The sequence below is a fragment of the Salvelinus namaycush genome, chromosome 42 (assembly GCF_016432855.1).
Source record: "Salvelinus namaycush isolate Seneca chromosome 42, SaNama_1.0, whole genome shotgun sequence".
Classification (NCBI taxonomy): Eukaryota; Metazoa; Chordata; class Actinopteri; order Salmoniformes; family Salmonidae; genus Salvelinus; species Salvelinus namaycush.
The window spans coordinates 9,514,888-9,532,608 of record NC_052348.1 but is presented as its reverse complement, the minus strand read 5'-3'; the positions used below and the strand labels follow the sequence as shown (position 1 = coordinate 9,532,608).

Here is a 17,721-nt window from a genome sequence, read left to right as displayed (position 1 = left end):
AGGTTCACCTAGCCCAGTGGAAGGAGTGTATCTCTGGCTGAGTGAGCTCACACAATGGTTGATTAGCAGGCCTTGGTGGTTTGAAGTACACATGTGTGAGGTTTGAACGAGAGGAGGAGCGACACTCTTCTTTCGCTCTCTCGCTCTTCTATCGCTCTCACCCCATCTCCTCTCTCTCGTTCCTCTATCCGCTCTCACCCCATCTCCTCTCTCAGAGCGACCATGACTTTTTCGTTTTGTGTTATTTTTCAAAGAGCACTTGTGTGACAGGTGCCGTTTTATGGCACTCTAAACCATCGAGTTTTGAAAGCATTTTATTGCATTGCTCCGACACCCACAAATGTTATTTTAGTATCTCCATTTTATTTATGTTTCTTTCGATCGTATAGAATGGAAATGTGTCAAACTATTGGGAGTAAGAAAATGACAACGTAAGAACAAACCTGCTGACAATGTCAGATTCGTACCTTTAAAGACATGAAATAAAACATATTTTAATGAACATAATTAACGATAAAATTTTTACCTGCATCTTCATGAAACTACATTCATTAGTCTGTCTCTAGACACCTCGGCTTACAGGTGCTGGGCTAACCTTTAAAATATAGACGTTACAAAGCTGTTGGAGGACTCGAATCCCGACGGATCTAGTGATATAAAGTTCTTATGTAACCACTTCCATTAGGAGTTCCTATCCCTTCATTAACACGTCTTTGGCTTAATTAAGAACAGAGAAAACAACAAAGTGCGGAAGTTGTGCGTTTATATATTACATTAGAATGTGAGTTTGCCCCAGAGTATAGACAGGCCCAGCTAGGAGGAAATTAGTAGTGGTTCAAATAGATTTGGTCTGAAAATAGTTGATGTTAGGAAAAGGAGTTCAGCTGTTATTGTGCTGGGGTGTGTGTGTGTGTGTGTGGGGGCGGGGGGTGTATGTGTGTGTGTATAAGCCTCTCAGACAGGTTCTGAGTGTCATGTTTGCATTGAGGCCTGGCCATTGTTTAGGTCTGGTGTTCAACAGTGTTGCAGGGAATCTGCAGTTGTCTTGTTAAACTAGGACATATGCTGTAGGTGTTCCAGTTCCCCAGCTAACCAGTGACAGGTGTGGCCCTGCAAAATGCACAGATTGCACAGAGAGCACAGAGACGAGAAAGAGCTCATGACATTAAACAGAGTGGTATGGATAGAGTGGATGTGTGAGTGCACTGTGGTGGCACCTGGAATTTTTAGTTTAAAGATTCAGCCGAGAAGAAGATCCTCTCTCAGAAGTAGGGGGCTGTGAAATCCAAGGCTGCTGGGGCCACGGACCCCCCTGTCTATTCACTTTAAAGGCATCCACCCACACACACACGAAGACGCACACAGACACACACTCTCCCCTGTCCCTTCCCCAGCCATGTCAAAAGGCTTCCTGTTTACATGTGCTTGGCGTCTCACGTAGCCAGAGGCGTGGAAGAGAGTGTGTCCAAACGATTGACACACTGTTTGGTTTTCTTCTCCACCCCTCCCTCTGTCCTTCGCTCCTTCTCAAGGTAAAAGCTTGTCAGCACCCAAAGCTGGTGAGGTCATTGAAATTCCTAATAAGGAGTTACAGCCAGTATCAGAATGGGTATTCAACAATAAACGGGTCTTAAATACAGTTAACACTAAAAGCATTGTATTTGGTTCAAGACGTTCTCTAAACCTCATCTGGAGTTGTGTATTAATGGTGTGCCCATTGAGAATTTTAGGAAGATGAACTCCTCGGTATAATTTTGGAAGGTCAATAATCATGGTCAAGTCATATTGACAAAGTTTTCGTGAAGATTGGAAGAGGTATATCTGTTATTAAAACACGTTTTGCGTTTTTTACACAAACACCAACTGTACTAGTTGTTCAGGCTTTGAGCTTGTCTCATCTTGATTACTGTCGTGTAATATGGTCAAGTGCAGCAGAGAAAGACCTAGCAAAGCTGCAGCTGGCTCAGAGCAGAGCAGCACACCTTGCCCGTAACTGCACATACAGAACTAACATCAACAGCATGCAGGCCAGTCCTTCCTGGTTCAGGGTTCACGAGTGATTAACTGCTTCTCTTCTAGTTTTCAGGAGAAATATTACTGTGATGAAAATTCCAGATTGTCTGCGGAATCAAAATTAATTCAGCTCAGACACCAATACATACCCTACAAGACATGCCACCAGGGGTCTCTTATACAGAGCCGTGATCATGGAACTCCCAGCTCCAGTAACTTTTTTGTACATCATTGTATTTTACATTTGTGCGACTGTCCTTGTCTGTCAGTGTATCAGTGTTCTGTTACTTGTCATGTTTGAGGTTTTTGTGGACCCCAGGAAGAGTAGCTGCTGCTTCAGCAAGAGCTAATGGGGATCCGAATGAATCAAAATCAAAAGCTGAAGAGGTCCACTTTTTGAAGCTATTCACCAGCCGACCGACAGTAAAGTTACACACACGCAAGCACATGCACACATGCTCCCACACACACACACGGACACACACACACACACGGACACACACACACACACACACACACACACACACTCACTGTAAGACATTACGGTCCCTGTGCTTACACGACGGGGCTACCAGCCCACTTTACTCTGCCTGACAACCGTCGACAACTTCAAACGTTCCAGGAACTAATTCCATTTAGGATAGTCAGGATAAAGGCAGGATAATCTAATGCGGTCTGTGACCAACCGCGGAGGAAGGAGCGGCCTTCATCCCTCCGTCCCTCCGTCTGTTTCTGTCACACTCCTCTTTTCATTATTGTTCCTCGGGAAGTTTTCCTCTCTCTTTTGACCTGTTTTAACTTTCTGCCTTTTTCCACTTTAGCAAATAACCCATATGGCATCAAGTAAATACACACCAAACCAGAACAAAACAGGATGAAAGTTTTCATGGTGTCCCTACTCCCTAGCCTTCGTCTCCGTGTCTTATGACTAGCGTTTCTGTAACCGAGATGAAACTCTGGGAGGACACAGGAGTCACCTGAGCACCGTGCTCTGCTGTGTGGTTCTTTGTTGTGGTAGGGAGACGATGGGAAGAGAAGGAGACAGAAAACAAAGAGCGAGAAAGAGAGACGGAACACAAAAGAGACGTCTCTGGAGTTTGTGCTTCCTGGGGGAACCTGAGATGAGGATGCGCCCTTCCGCCCTCCTTGCCCGCCCCAACCCCCTCGTGCCCACCGGTACCCAGGAGTACCGCGCCTGCCACCCGCCATGAGCCACAGGAGACAGGCACCGAGTTAGGCATGAAAGAGAGAGAGACACGTCTTCTGTTTCTCACGTCTCTTGTGGATTGGGCTGTAAGTTGTCTGGGGAGAAACCAATCAAACAAACAGCTCACTGGAAAACCTCAGTGGAGTCACCTAACTCCATCATTCTATCTCCCTGCTGTCTCCCTTCAGCTGGCCTATCTTAAAAACGCAGACGAAAAACAGTTAAGAATTGTGCAGAAGTGTTAGTAGTTTACATTTCAGAGGTTTTTCTCAATAATAAAAAAAAAAAATTAAGATCCACAGGAATGTACGTGCGCGCACACACACACACACACACACACACACACACACACACACACACTGCTTAAAATAAGTCCAACGTCATACAATAAACATGGCTCACAGCTCTTTCATCTTGTGTGTGTTTTCCCACAATTGTCTAGGACAGGTATACCCAAACTAGGGGGAAATGCGGCCAAATAAAAATGTGATTCACATTTTTTTTTTTATAATAGTGATTTTTTTACACTTTTTTTCCTTCACATTTTCAAACAGTCCATTCAGTAAGGCCCGCGTTCATAGAGACACATACTAGCTCCACTGGTAGTACTGCTACTACCAGCAGTACTACACCTGCACCTATCAAGTTGTTCCGCTTTCACGTGCACATCCAATGCTAGCATTTGTTGCTAGCCCAGCTAGCATGGACGCTGACAGTTGTGAATCTGATGCAGCCGAAGAGCTACTGCCCCCTTACCCGGGAAAGCACCGAACAACAGACAGGGACGTTGGACCATCGAAGAGGCTCAAATATGATGAGAACTACATTGATTTGGGGTTCACTTATATTGGGAGTAGTGCCTTTCCTTATATGTGCAAAAGTACTATCTCACAACACGATGAAACCTTCACTCTTGCGGTGACATTTAGAAATAAACCATGCCATTTTAAAGAATAGGCCACGGGAGTTTTTTGAGCGAGAATTAAGATGACTTTTGAGTAGTAAGACATGTATAAAAGCAACAGATATCATTAATAAGAAGGGGCTAGAAGCATCTTATATGGTGAGCTACCGAGTGGCTAGGACAGGCAAGCCCCATACTATTGTGGAGGACTTCATTCTTCCTGCTGCTGCAGATAGAGCTGGGACAATGCTGGGGGAAAAGGCCAAACAAACTATACAGACAATGCCTTCATCAAACAACACTGTTTCACGACGCATCAGTGACATGGCAGGAGATGTTTTGACACAGTTACTGCTTCGCATACAAGCTAGTGAATTCTATGCATTACAGCTGGATGAGTCAACAGACGTGGCGGGGCTGGCACAGCTCCTGGTATATGTCCATTACATTTATGGGGGGTCAATTAAGGAGGACATCCTCATCTGCAAACCTTCTGGAAACCAGGACAGCAGGAGAGGATCTTTTTAAAGGACTGGACTGCTTTGTGACATCAAATGGACTTTGGTGGTCAAGATGTGTTGGTATTTGTACTGATGGCGCAAAAGCCATGACAGAGAGACATAGTGGAGTGGTAACGTGCCTGCAAGCAGTTGCGCCTGACGCCAATTGGGTACACTGCAGCATCCACGAGAGGCTCTTGCTGCCAAGGGAATGCCTGACAGCTTGAAAGATGTTTTGGACACTATATTGAAAATGGTTAACTTTGTTAAAGCAAGGCCCCTGAACTCTTGTGTATTTTCTGCATTATGGGCAGTGACCATGTAATGCATTTGCAACATATAGAAGTGAGCTGGTTATCAAGGGGCAAAGTATTGACACGTTTTTTAAAATTGAGACAAGCTTAAAGTTTTCTTTACTGACCGGGTTAATCACACGACTGGCCTATCTGGGTGATGTTTTTTCTCGCCTGAATGATCTGAATCTAGGATTACAGGGACTCTCCGCAACTATATTCAATGTGTGGGACAAAATTGAGGCTATGATTAAGAGGTTGGAGCTCTTTTCTGTCTGCATTAACAAGAACAACACCCAGGTCTTTCCATCATTGTAAGATGTTTTTGTGTGCAAATGAACCCACCCTTATGGACAATGTCAAATGTGATATAGCGAAGCACCTGAGTGAGTTTTGTGCGCAGTTACGCAGGTGCATTCCTGAAATGGATGACACAAACAACTGGATTCGTTATCCCTTTCATGCCCTGCCTCCTGTCCACCTACCGATATCGGAAGAAGAGAGCCTCATCGAAATTGCAACAAGCAGTTCTGTGAAAAATGAATTTAATCAGAAGCCACTGACAGATTTCTGGATTGGGCTGCGCTCAGAGTATCCTGCCTTGGCAAATCGTGTTTTTAAGACACTGATACCCTTTGCAACCACGTACCTATGTGAGAGTGGATTCTTTGCCCTCACTAGCATGAAAACTAAATACAGGCACAGACTGTGTGTGGAAAATTATTTAAGACTGAGACTCTCTCCAATACAACCCAAGATTGCAGAGTTATGAGCATCCTTTCAAGCACACCCTTCTCGGATTCCTACCGCAAGCTCTGAACCATTACGCCAGATCATCGCAGCTAGCTAGCTGCTATCCAAGTGGCTACTCCTGGCTAACGTCTCTGTCCCGAAGCTAGCACCAGTTAGCCTGGAGCTAGCCTGGAGATAGGCCCATCTCCCGGCTAGCCGAAGAGGTCCATCAGCCAATTCTTGGGCTACAATACCTATTTTGCCAATTGGCCTGGACCCTTTACTGCCGACTTGGAACCCCACCGATCCATCACGACTGGTCTGCCGATGTAACCGTCCGAGGTGGTTTCAACAGGCTCTTCCGTTGCGATGTCGCAGGAGGCCCATCTGCTAGCCCCGGCCCGCTAGCTGTCTGAATCGCCATGTCTCCAGCTCGCCTAGCGTAGTAGCGACTACTGAATTGGCTCCCTGACTCATCTATTGCTACTCTCTGGACCCTATGAGCACTCAGCTACACATGCCTCTCCCTAATGTCAATATGCCTTGTCTATTGCTGTTTTGGTTAGTGATTAATTTCTTATTTCACTGTAGAGCCCCTAGCCCTGCCCAATATGCCTCATCACTGTCCCTTTTGTTCCATCCCCCATACATGCGGTGACCTCACCTTAACTGGTGTGTCCAGAGACAAAACCTCTCTCATCGTCACTCAATGCCTTGGTTTACCTCCACTGTACTCAAATCCTACCATACCCTTGTCTGTACATTATGCCTTGAATCTATTCTTCCGCTCCCAGACATCTGCTCCTTTTACTCTCTGTTCCGAATGCACTAAACGACCAGTTCTTATAGCCTTTAGCTGTACCCTTATTCTACTCCTCCTCTGTTCTTCCGGTAATGTAGAGGCTAACCCAAGCCCTGCAGCCCCCAGCACCATTCCCATTCCCCAGGCGCTCTCATTTGTTGACTTCTATAACCGTAAAAGCCTTGGTTTCATGCATGTTAACGATAGAAGCCTCCTCCCTAAGTTTGTTTTATTCACTGCTTTAGCACATTCTGCCAACCCTGATGTCCTAGCCGTGTCTGAATCCTGGTTTAGGGAGGCCACCAAAAATCCTGTCATTTCCATCCCTAACTATAACATTTTCCGACAAGATAGAACTGCCAAAGGGGGCGGTGCAATCTACTGCAGAGATAGCCTGCAGAGTTCTGTCATACTATCCAGATCTGTGCCCAAACAATTCGAGCTTCTACTTTTAAAAATCCACCTTTCCAGAAACAAGTCTCTCACCGTTGTCACTTGGTATAGACCCCATTCAGCCCCCAACTGTGCCCTGGACACCATATGTGAATTGATTGCCCCCCATATATCTTCAGAGTTCATACTGTTAGGTGACCTAAACTGGGACATGCTTAACGCCCCGGTCATTCTACAATCTAAGCTAGATGCCCTCAATCTCACACAAATTATCAAGGAACCTACCAGGTACAACCCTAAATCCATAACCATGGGCACCCTCATAGATGTCATCCTGATCAACTTGCCCTCTAAATACACCTCTGCTGTCTTCAACTAGGATCTCAGCGATCACTGCATCATTGCCTACGTGCGTAATGGGTCCGCAATCAAACAACCACCCCTCATCACTGTCAAACGCTCCCTAAAACACTTCAGCGTGCAGGCCTTTCTAATCGACCTGGCCCGGGTATCCTGGAGCGGGATATTGATCTCATCCCATCAGTAGAGGATGCCTGGTTGCTCTTTAAAAGTGCTTTCCTCACCATATTAAATAAGCATGCCCCGTTCAAAAAATGTAGAACTAAGAACAGATATAGCCCTTGGTTCACTCCAGACTTGACTGCCCTTGACCAGCACAAAAACATCCTGTGGCGTTCTGCATTAGCATTGAATAGCCCCCGCGATATGCAACTTTTCAGGGAAGTCAGGAAGCAATATACTCAGTCAGTTAGGAAAGCTAAGGCTAGCTTTTTCAAACAGAAATTCGCATCCTGTAGTACTAATTCCAAAACGTTTTGGGACACTGTAAAGTTCATGGATAATAAGAACTCCTCCTCCCAGCTGCCCACTGCACTGAGGCTAGGAAACACTGTCACCACCGATAAATCTACGATAATCGATCATTTCAATAAGCATTTTTCTACGGCTGGCCATGCTTTCCACCTGGCTACCCCTACCCCGGCCAACAGCTCAGCACCCCCTGCAGCAACTTACCCAAGCCACCCCCCCACCCCCCACTTCTCCTTCACCCAAATCCAGACAGCTGATGTTCTGAAAGAACTGCAAAATCTGGATCCCTACACATCCACCTAGACCTCTCTTTCAAAAATGATCCGCTGAAATTGTTGCAACCCATATTGCTAGCCTGTTCAACCTCTCTTTCGTATCGCCTGAGATGCCCAATGATTGGAAAGCTGCCGCGGTCATCCCCCTCTTCAAAGGGGCAGACACTCTAGACACAAACTGTTATAGACCTATGTCCATCCTGCCCTGCCTTTCTAAAATCTTCGAAAGCCAAGTTAACAAACAGATCACCGACCATTTAGAATCCCACCGTATCTTCTCCACTATGCAATCTGGTTTCCGAGCTGGTCATGGGTGTACCTCAGCCACACTCAAGGTCCTAAATGATATCATAACGGCCATCGATAAAAGACAGTACTGTGCAGCCGTCTTCATCGACCTGGCCAAGGCTTTCGACTCTGTCAATCACCGCATTCTTATCGGCAGACTCAATAGCCTTGGCATCTCAAATGACTGCGTCGCCTGGTTCACCAACTACTTCTCAGATAGAGTTCAGGGTGTCAAATCGGAGGGTCTGTTGTCCGGGCCTCTGGCAGTCTCAATGGGGGTGCCACAGGGTTCAATTATCGGGCCGACTCTTTTCTCTGTATATATCAATGATGTCGCTCTTGCTGCTGGTGATTCTCTGATCCACCTCTACGCAGACGACACCATTCTGTATACATCTGGCCCTTCTTTGGACACTGTGTTAACAAACCTCCAAACGAGCTTCAATGCCATACAACACTCCTTCCGTGGCCTCCAACTGCTTTTAAATGCTACTAAAACTAAATGTCATGCTCTTCAACTGATTGCTGCCCGCACCCGCCCGCCCGACTAGCATCACTACTTTGGACGGTTCTGACGTAGAATATGTGGACAACAACAAATACCTAGGTGTCTGGTTAGACTGTAAACTCTCCTTCCAGACTCACATTAAGCATCTCCAATTCAAAATTAAATCTAGAATCGGCTTCCTATTTCGCAACAAAGCCTCCTTCACTCATGCTGCCAAACATACTCCCGTAAAACTGACTATCCTACCGATCCTTGACTTCGGCGATGTCCTTTACAAAATACCCTCCAACACTCTACTCAACAAATTGGATGTATTCTATCCCAGTGCCATCATTTTGTCACCAAAGCCCCATATACTACCCACCACTGCGACCTGTATGCTCTCGTTGGCTGGCCCTCACTACATATTCGTCGCCAAACCCACTGGCTCCAGGTTATCTATAAGTCTTTGCTAGAAAAGCCCCGCCTTATCTCAGCTCACTGGTCACCATAGCAACACCCACCCGTAGCACGCGCTCCAGCAGGTATATTTCCCTGGTCATCCCCAAAGCCAACACTTCCTTTGGCTGCCTTTCCTTCCAGTTCTCTGCTGCCAGTGACTGGAACGAATTGCAAAAATCACTGAAGCTGGAGTCTTATATCTTCCTCTCTAACTTTAAGCATCAGCTGTCAGAGCAGCTTACCGATCACTGTACCTGTACACAGCCAATCTGTAAATAGCACACCCTACTACCTCATCCCCATATTGTTACTTATCCTCTTGCTCTTTTGCACCCCAGTATCTCTACTTGCACATCATCATCTGCACATCTATCACTCCAGTGTTAATGCTAAATTGTAATTTTTTTCGCCTCTATGGCCTATTTGCACACACTGTATATAGATTTTTCTATTGTGTTATTGACTGTACATTTGTTTATGTGTAACTCTGTGTTGTTGTTTTTGTCGCACTGCTTTGCTTTATCTTGGCCAGGTCGCAGTTGTAAATGTTGTAAACTTGTTCTCAACTGGCCTACCTGGTTAAATAAATGTTTTTTACATTGTGGTGAGTTATTCACAATTGTTGATGAACAAATAAGGTTTTATATGTAAAATGGTTAAATAAAGCGCAAAATTATTGATTATTAATATATTATTATTTGTGCCCTGGTGCTATAAGAGCTCTTTGTCACTTCCCACGAGCCGGGTTGTGACAAAAACTCACTCATTAAATGTATCATATAGTGTGTGTGTGGCAGGCTTACAATGATGGCAAAAAACAACATTTGAGAGTGCGCTGACCCTGGTGCTAGATGGGGTACCCAGCTGGAGGTTGAATGTATGAAGGGGTACGGGACTATAAACTAGTTTGGGAACCACTGGTTTAGGAGATCATTGTATTATCACACACACATATACACACACACACACACACACACACACACTCACACACCGCTCCTCCCTCCCTTTTCCCGCTGGCCATAATCGGGATCTAACCTACAAAGATGACCGGTTTAAAAATGCTTATTGTAGAGGTCTGTGGCTTCCCCTTTAACAAGATTTTAAAAATATGTGTCAACAGCAATCTAAATCCTGTGAATATCTTAACCGGCTTAGCTCAGCCTGGACACTACTGTTATCAAGTTATCCCCCAGGATCTGTGGCAGCCTGGACTCGCAGTCTCAGCTACTGTCAGCTAGTTATCCCCCAGGATCTGTTACAGCCTGGACTCTCAGTCTCAGCTACTATCAGCTAGTTATCCCCCCAGGATCTGTTGCAGCCTGGACCCAGTCTCAGCTACTATCAGCTAGTTATCCCCCCAGGATCTGTTGCAGCCTGGACCCAGTCTCAGCTACTATCAGCTAGTTATCCCCCAGGATCTGTGTCAGCCTGGACCCTCAGTCCCAGCTACTGTCAGCTAGTTATCCCCCAGGATCTGTTGCAGCCTGGACCCACAGTCTCAGCTACTATCAGCTAGTTATCCCCCAGGATCTGTTGCAGCCTGGACCCTCAGTCTCAAATAGTTATTCCCCAGGATCTGTTGCAGCCTGGACCCAGTTCCAGCTACTATCAGCTAGTTATCACCCCAGGATATGTTGCAGCCTGGACCCTCAGTCTCAAATAGTTATTCCCCAGGATCTGTTGCAGCCTGGACCCTCAGTCTCAAATAGTTATTCCCCAGGATCTGTGTCAGCCTGGACCCTCAGTCTCAAATAGTTATTCCCCAGGATCTGTGTCAGCCTGGACCCTCAGTCCCAGCTACTATCAGCTAGTTATCCCCCAGGATCTGTTGCAGCCTGGACCCTCAGTCTCAAATAGTTATTCCCCAGGATCTGTTGCAGCCTGGACCCAGTCCCAGCTACTATCAGCTAGTTATCCCCCAGGATCTGTGTCAGCCTGGACCCTCAGTCCCAGCTACTGTCAGCTAGTTATTCCCCAGGATCTGTGTCAGCCTGGACCCTCAGACCCAGCTACTATCAGCTAGTTATCCCCCAGGATCTATGGCAGCCTGGACCCTCAGTCTCAAATAGTTATTCCCCAGGATCTGTTGCAGCCTGGACCCTCAGTCTCAAATAGTTATTCCCCAGGATCTGTGTCAGCCTGGACCCTCAGTCTCAAATAGTTATTCCCCAGGATCTGTGTCAGCCTGGACCCTCAGTCCCAGCTACTATCAGCTAGTTATCCCCCAGGATCTGTTGCAGCCTGGACCCTCAGTCTCAAATAGTTATTCCCCAGGATCTGTTGCAGCCTGGACCCAGTCCCAGCTACTATCAGCTAGTTATCCCCCAGGATCTGTGTCAGCCTGGACCCTCAGTCCCAGCTACTGTCAGCTAGTTATTCCCCAGGATCTGTGTCAGCCTGGACCCTCAGACCCAGCTACTATCAGCTAGTTATCCCCCAGGATCTATGGCAGCCTGGACCCTCAGTCTCAAATAGTTATTCCCCAGGATCTGTTGCAGCCTGGACCCAGTCTCAGCTACTATCAGCTAGTTATCCCCCAGGATCTGTGTCAGCCTGGACCCTCAGTCCCAGCTACTGTCAGCTAGTTATCCCCCAGGATCTGTGTCAGGCTGGACCCTCAGTCCCAGCTACTATCAGCTAGTTATCCCCCCAGGATCTATGGCAGCCTGTACCCTCAGTCTCAAATAGTTATTCCCCAGAATCTATGGCAGACAGAGTAACACAGTGAGGGGACACACAAGCACACATAGACACATGCACACACAGACACACGCACACACAGACATACACACACCGACATCAGTTGGAGTCCAGGACTGTGTTCAGTCTTACTCCAGGTCCCACTGTTCAGAATAGTCTCCCAAAATGTTATTCAAATATTTATTATTTCTCATCATTCAGGCCCTATGTGTACACATTAACGGAAACAACGTTATCCTCCTCAGTTACTAGTATCCAAGGCAATCTATTCGCTGCTCTTACCTTGTAGGCTAGACAACAACAGAGCCCCCAAAACAAGCTCAGGAATCTTCACACAGGATTACTTTTGTGATCGTGTGAAAAGAGGGAGCACTGAAGTGTAGCCTGACCGCTCCGGCCGGCAGTCTCAGGGGGTTCAAGTGAGCTGGGGAGTACACACACACACACACACACACACTAGTGTTGTTGTTCCCTTAGGGGTAGTGACCCAGGAACTTCCCAGTGTGTCAGCATCAGCATGGGTTTCTCTTTGTTCAGGAGGATGATCTGAGGCCTGACCACTCACCCTGATCACAGACAACAGCAGCCATGTTGACACTGAAACCCCAACACTTCCTGTCCTGTTCAGTGGCTGTGGGGCGCTGGGGGCAAGGGGGGGACGGGGAGACCTGACTGGGGACGGGGACTCTGGGGACAGGGAGACCTGACTGGGGATGGGGACTGTGGATATGGGGAGACCTGACTGGGGATGGGGACTGTGGGGGCGGGGATATGACTGGGGATGGGGACTGTGGGGCGAGGTGACCTGACTGGGGATAAGGACTGTGGGGATGAGATGTGTGTGCCACTCCTTACTACATTAAGACAGAAACCAAGGCACACAATGTATTCCAACAAACTCACACACACACTTTACCTACACAGAGGCATAAGAGGCTATCACACAGAGGCATAAGAGGCTGTCACACAGAGGCATAAGAGGCCATTGCACAGAGGCATAAGAGGCCATTGCACAGAGGCTAAGAGGCTATCGCACAGAAGCATTAGAGGCTATCGCACAGAGGCATAAGAGGCTATCGCACAGAGGCATAAGAGGCTATCGCACAGAGGCGTAAGAGGCTATCGCACAGAGGCGTAAGAGGCTATCGCACAGAGGCGTAAGAGGCTATCGCACAGAGACGTAAGAGGCTATCGCACAGAGACGTAAGAGGCTATCGCAGAGAGGCATAAGAGGCTATCACACAGAGGCATAAGAGGCTCTCACACAAAGGCATAAGAGACTATCGCACTCACACATACAGTTGAAGTCGGAAGTTTACACACACCTTAGCCAAATACATTTAAACTCAGTTTTTCACAATTCCCGACATTTAATCCTAGTAAAAAAGTATCTGTCTTAGGTCAGTTAGAATCACCACTTTATTTTAAGAATGTGAAATGTCAGAATAATAGAAGAGAGAATGATTTATTTCAGCTTTTATTTCTTTCATCACATTCCCAGTGGGTCAGAAGTTTACATACACTCAATTAGTATTTGGTAGCATTGCCTGTAAATTGTTTAAATTAGGTCAAACATTTCAGGTAGCCTTCCACAAGCTTCCCACAATAAGTTGGGTGAATTTTGGCCCATTCCTCCAGACAGAGCTGGTGTAACTGAGTCAGGTTTGTAGGCCTCCTTGCTCGCACATGCTTTTTCAGTTCTGCCCACAGATTTTCTATAGGATTGAGGTCAGGGCTTTGTGATGGCCACTCCAATACCTTGACTTTGTTGTCCTTAAGCCATTTTGCCACAACTTTGGAAGTATGCTTGGGGTCATTGTCCATTTGGAAGACCCATTTGCGACCAAGCTTTAACTTGCTGACTGATGTCTTGAGATGTTGTTTCAATATATCCACATAATTTTCCATCCTCATGATGCCATCTATTATGTGAAGTGCACCAGTCCCTCCTGCACCAAAGCACCACCACAAACCTGATGCTGCCACCCCCGTGCTTCACGGTTGGGATGGTGTTCTTCGGCTTGCAGGCATCCCCCGTTTTCCTCCAAACATAATGATGGTCATTATGGCCAAACAGTTCTATTTTTGTTTCATCAGACCAGAGGACATTTCTCCAAAAAGTACGATCTTTGTCCCCATGTGCAGTTGCAAACCGTAGTCTGGCTATTTTATGGCGGTTTTGGAGCAGTGGCTTCTTCCTTGCTGAGCGGCCTTTCAGGTTATGTCGATATAGGACTCGTTTTACTGTGGATATAGATATTTTTGTACCTGTTTCCTCCAGCATCTTCACAAGGTCCTTTGCTGTTGTTCTGGGATTGATTTGCACTTTTCGCACCAAAGTATGTTCATCTCTAGGAGACAGAACGGATCTCCTTCCTGAGCGGTATGATGGCTGCGTGGTCCCATGGTGTTTATACTTGCGTACTATTGTTTGTACAGATGAACGTGGTACCTTCAGGCAAGGATGAACCAGACTTGTGGAGGTCTCCAATTTGTTTTCTGAGGTCTTGGCTGATTTCTTTTGATTTTCCCATGATGTCAAGCAAAGAGGCACTGAGTTTGAAGGTAGGCCTTGAAATACATCCACAGGTACAACTCCAATTGACTCAAATGATGTCAACTAGCCTATCCGAAGCTTCTAAAGCCATGACATAATTTTCTGGAATTTTCCAAGCTGTTTAAAGGCACAGTCAACTTAGTGTATGTAAACTTCTGACCCACTGGAATTGTGATACAGTTAATTATACGTGAAATAATCTGTCTGTAAACAATTACTTGTGTCATGCACAAAGTAGATGTCCTGACTGACTTGCCAAAACTATTGTTTGTGGAGTGGTTGAAAAAACGAGTTTTACTGACTCCAACCTAAGTGTATGTAAACTTCCCACTTCAACTGTACATGAACAGGATCTAGATATATACCCCTCCCAGTAGAACAGCTCATTCATTTAAATACCAGTCACCAGACGTCAGACACCAGGCCCATACCAGCTCTTTCTTCCCTGTGTGTGTGTGTGTCTGTGTGTGTGTCTGTGTGTATTTTGTGTGTGTGTGTGACGTGAGCCGTGTTGTATTTAATAACTGTCCTGTCAGATTACGCCCCAAATGGCACCATATTCCCTTTATAGTGCACTACTTTCGACCACGGCCCATAGGGCTCTAGGTGAAAGTAGTGCACTACAAAGGGAATAGGGTACCATTTGGGGCTCAGCCAGGTTTATTGCACTACATCGTTTGCGTTGCTGACCAATTAATATATTAATCAAATCTCCCCGAGGATGATGGAGAGGGAGAAACAAGACAAACCATTTTCAATATGGTTTTAATCAGTAGCTGGGGAGGCCAAGAGGTCACACACACACACACACACACACACGCTGCTTAAAATTAAAAGGTCCAACGCCACACAATAAACATGGCTCACAGCTCTTTAATCTTGTGTGTGTTCCCACAACTGTCTTGGAGATCATGATATTATCACACACACACACACACAGACAGGGAACGTCTGTTTAGTTAAAACCCAGAGGCTGAACATGCAGGTGGGCTGATGCATAATATTAAACTAGAATACATGCTATTGGGAGTGTGAAGCAGTCCTCCCAGGAAGAGAGCAATCTGCTGAGCGGCGCTGGAAACTGATCACACGCCTGTATGTATGTATGTATGTATGTATGTATGTATGTATGTATGTATGTATGTATGTATGTATGTATGTATGTATGTATGTATGTATGTATGTATGTATGTGTAACGGATGTGAAATGGCTAGCTAGTGGGTACGCGCTAGTAGCGTTTCAATCAGTTACGTCACTTGCTCTGAAACCTAGAAGTAGTGTTGCCCCTTGCTCTGCAAGGGCCGCGGCTTTTGTGGAGCGATGGGTAACGATGCTTCGTGGGTGACTGTTGTTGATGTGTGCAGAGGGTCCCTGGTTCGCGCCCGGGTCGGGGCGAGGGGACGCCGTAAAGTTAAACTGTTACATATGTATGTATGTAGGTATGCGTGCACAGTCATCAGCACAGTGAGGAGAGATACAGCTCTAATGATAGAGGAACGGAGGAGGTGTGTGTGTGTGTGCGCATGCTGTATGTATGCAGGTGTGTGCGTGTCTGTGTGTGTGTGTGTGCTGGTGTTTCCGTTCACAGGACAGGCAAGGTGGTAGAGCCTCTGTCATCCAGGGCTTGAGTTCCCCTGTAAAGAACTGATACGCTGTCGCACCTTTATCCACTGTGTCATATGTCAGGAGATTACAGACAGGCGTGGCGGTGAATGGCAGACCCAGGGAGAAGGCCAGGTGTCACTGCCAGGGCCTGGACTAGGATGAAAGACTCACTTCTGGTTTTATGGTGAGCCAACGGCAAGCTGTGGCAGTCACAGTCTGTGTCCCAAATGACAGCCTATTCCATAGGTAGTGCACTTCTTTTGACCAGAGCGCTGGCCAAAAGTAGTGCTCTATATAGGGAATAGGGTGCTATTTGGGACGTAGTCACGGTTTAGGTAACCCTCTGGTTCTAAAGTTCACAGGCCCTTCACCAAACTATGCCCCCCTCCGTCCCCCTCCGGCTAGAACTCCACTTCACAACCTTGGCACAGCGAGGCACCCAAAGCGCCAGAAGAATGTGAATGTGTCTTTTCCCAATCCGCCCTGTCATCAAACTTAAAATGGCCGCCTCCTCCAGGGCACACTTTAATAGTGTCAAGTAAAACCAGCGGCGGGGTTTTTAAAGGCTTTCGCCGTGCTCATTACCGTGGGGATGTTCCACAGGCAGGCTCTGTGTGTCTGGCTTTTCTGATGTTATTAGCTGGGCGGTTTGGTACACTAGCATAACATACCAGCTTTAAGTGCACTGGCTGTGAGCTTATGGAGGTAGCAGTACGTCGCTAGCAAAGTAGGCACAAAGTAGTGTCCAGCAATTATTTATAAAGCCCAATTGGAAAATGTGTAACCATCAGGATTAGTTGAAATCAGGGATAAATTAGTGGAATCGGCCAATCAGCCCTCCCGATGGCTTTGGGCATCCGGTTGCTCCCGCTGACTGATCCTCGACTGAGCCTTTTTGGCCAAGAACACTAACTTTCCCCTCAAATCCCCCTTTGTCATTAATGAGTGAGGACAAGTCCGTATCTGCGTCCCAAATGGCACCGTATTCCGTACAGGCCCTGGTCAACAGTAGTGCACTGAATAGGGGAGATGGTGGCATTTGGGACACACGACTAATGCGTGGGGAAAGAGTCTGAAGCTGGTTCAGCCTGGGGAGGGTCTGGTCTGAGAGAGAGGGAGGAAGAGATGGAGGGAGAGAGGGAGAGAGAGGGAGCGAGGGAGAGAGAGAGGGCAGAGCGCGCCACACAGTACAGACCATCTGTGGCTAGTTTAAGAAGCAAGAAATTGAATCGGCGACAAGACACACTGTTTATCTCTCTCTAAGTATGGGGCCTCTTAGACTGCTCTTTTCTACTCTGTGAGTGAACAGGCACACACACACACACACACACACACACCACTACTCTTCGGCACACAACCGCTCTAGCAGAAAATTCTAACATGGGACAACTGTTATTGGACCATTTTTATGGACTGTAACACTTGTGTTTACAACTGGAAAATGTAACCCCTAGTCATTACAAGCTTGAATCCCTAAGAGCTGTTGATTTGGGTTTGATAGGGTAGGTGTGTGTGTGTGTGTGTGTGTGTGTGTGTGTGTGTGTGTGCACAGCGATCATCTGGAATCATTGGAGGGTTTCAGGGCTTCAATCAGTCTGAATTAGCCGATCAATCCACCAGCCAGGCCCCTCCAATCTACTCCAGAGTGGGGAGGTTGTATTCACTGCCAGG

General features: G+C 46.7%; 1 protein-coding gene across 1 annotated transcript in view; it reads left to right on the top strand.

Moving 5' to 3' along the window:
* Positions 1–17,721, top strand: part of LOC120034737 (teneurin-3-like) — a 60,090-nt gene that overhangs the window by 9,578 nt on the left and 32,791 nt on the right. The gene's annotated exons all lie outside the window — the stretch shown is intronic.